A 2710-nucleotide genomic window follows, 5' to 3' on the forward strand; every position below is an offset into this window, starting at 1 on the left:
AGCACAATATTATAATCTGCACTATGTTGGTAAAATCCAATACCAACAGAAAGATTATATAATTTTTGTTCATCAAATATTTTATGAAAAATAAAGAAAACTCTCTGGACTTCACAACCATTAAAATGTACATCCAAAGATAAGATGAGATATGTGCATGGGTTTATCTCTTGGCTTTTGATCCTCTTCCATTGATTTATATTTCTGTTTTTGGGCCAGTACCATACTGTCTTCGTTACTGTAGCTTTGTAGTATAGTCTGAAGTCAGGGAGCCTGATTCCTCCAGCTCCGTTTTTTGTTCTCAAGATTGCTTTGGCAATTCGGGATCTTTTGTGTTTCCATACAAATTGTGAATTTTTTTGCTTTGGTTCTGTGAAAAATGCCATCAGTAGTTTGATAGGGATTGCATTGAATCTGTAGATTGTTTTGGGTACTATAGTCATTTTCACAAGGTTGATTCTTCCAATCCAAGAACATGGTATATCCTTCCATCTATTTGTATCATCTTTAATTTCTTTCTTCAGTGTGTTATAATTTTCTGCATACATGTCTTTTGTTTCCTTAGGTAGGTTTATTCCTAGGTATCTTATTCTTTTTGTTGCAGTGGTAAATGGGGATATTTCCTTAATTTCTCTTTCAGATTTTTCATCATTATTGTATAATGCAAGATATTTCTGTGCATTAATTTTATATCCTGCTACTTTACCAAATTCATTGATTAGCTCTAGTAGTTTCTGGTAGCATTTATAGGATTCTCTATATATAGTATCATGTCATCTGCAAACAGTGACAGTTTTAATTCTTCTTTTCCAATTTGGGTTCCTTTTATTTCATTTTCTTCTCTAATTGCTCTGGCTAAAAATTCCAAAATTATGTTGAATAATAGTGGTGAGAGTGGGCAAACTTATCTTTTTCCTGATCTTAGAGGAAATGATTTCAGTTTTTCACCTTTGAAAACAATGTTGACTGTGTCTTTGTCTTACATGGCCCTTATTATGTTGAAGTAAGTTCACTCTATGTCTACTTTCTGGATGTTTTTTATCATAAATGGGTGTTAGATTTTGTCAACATCTTTTTCTGCATCTATTGAGATGATCATATGGCTTTTGCCCTTCAATTTGTTAATACGGTTTATCATGTTGATTGATTTGCATATACTGAAGAATCCCTGCATTCATGAGATAAACCACACTTGATCATGGTGTATGATACTTTTAATGTGCTGTTGGATTCTGTTTCCTAGTATGTTGTTGAGGATTTTTGCATCTATGTTCATCAGGGATATTGGCCTGTAGATTTCTATTTTGTGTGATATCTTTGTCTGGTTTTGTTATCAGGGTGATGGTGGTCTCGTAGAATGAGTTTGGGAGTGTTCCTCCCTCTGCTATATTTTGGAAGAGTTTGGGAAGGATAGGTGTTAGCTCTTCTTTAAATGATTGATAGAATTTGCCTGTGAAGCCATCTGGTCCTAGGTTTTTGTTTGTTGGAAGATTTTTAATCACAGTTTCAATTTCTGTGCTTGTGATTGGTCTGTTTATATTTTCTATTTCTTCCTGGTTCAGTCTCAGAATATTGTGCTTTTCTAAGAATGTGTCCATTTCTTCCAGGTTGTCTAATTTTTTGGCATATAGTTGCTTGTAGTAATATCTCATGATCCTTTGTATTTCTGCAGTGTCAGTTTTTACTTCTCCTTTTTCATTTCTAATTCTATTGATTTGAGTCTTCTCCCTTTTTTTCTTGATGAGTCTTGCTAATGGTTTATCAATTTTGTTTATGTTCTCAAAGAACCAGCTTTTAGTTTTATTGATCTTTGCTATCATTTTCTTCATTTTTTTTTTCATTTATTTCTGCTGTGATCTTTATGATTTCTTTCTGTTGACTTTGGCTTTTTTTTGTTCTTCTTTCTCTAAGGTTAGGTTGTTTACTTGAGATGTTTCTGGTTTCTTAAAGTAGGATTGCATTGCTATAAATTTCCCTCTTAGAACCACTTTTGCTGCATCCCATAGGTTTTAGGTCATGAGGCAAGAATATATAATGGAGAAAAGACAGCCTCTTAAATAAGTGGTGTCAGGAAAACTGGACAGCTACATGTTAAAGAATGATATATATATTTTGTTTTTGTTTTTGTTTTTTTAAGAATGATATGTTAAAGAATGAAATAAGAACACTCCCTAACAGCATACACAAAAATAAACTCAAAATGGATTAAAGGCCTAAATGTAAGGCCAGACACTATAAAATTCTTAGAGGAAAACTCAGGCAGAACACTCTATATGATATTAATCACAGCAAGATCCTTTTTGACCCACCACCTAGAGAAATGGAAATAAAAACAAAAGTAAACAAATGGGACCTAATGAAAATTAAATGCTTTGTAAACCAGCAATGTAAACCAGAAAAAAGATGAAAAGACAACCTTCAGGATGGGAGAAAACATTTGCAAATGAAGCACCTGACAAAGGATTAATCTCCAAAATATACAAGCAGCTCATGCAGCTCAATATCAAAAAAACAAACAACCCAATCCAAAAATCCAAAAATGGTCAGACATTTCTCCAAAGAAGATACACAGACTTCCAACAAACACGTGAAAGGATGCTCAACATCACTAATTATGAGAGAAATGCAAATGAAAACTGCAATGAGGTATTACCTCACACTGCTCAGAATGGCTATCATAAAAAAATCTACAAACAGTAACTGCTGGAGA

This window comes from Lipotes vexillifer, unplaced genomic scaffold (genome assembly GCF_000442215.2).
Source record: "Lipotes vexillifer unplaced genomic scaffold, Lipotes_vexillifer_v1.1 scaffold1893, whole genome shotgun sequence".
Lineage (NCBI taxonomy): Eukaryota > Metazoa > Chordata > Mammalia > Artiodactyla > Lipotidae > Lipotes > Lipotes vexillifer.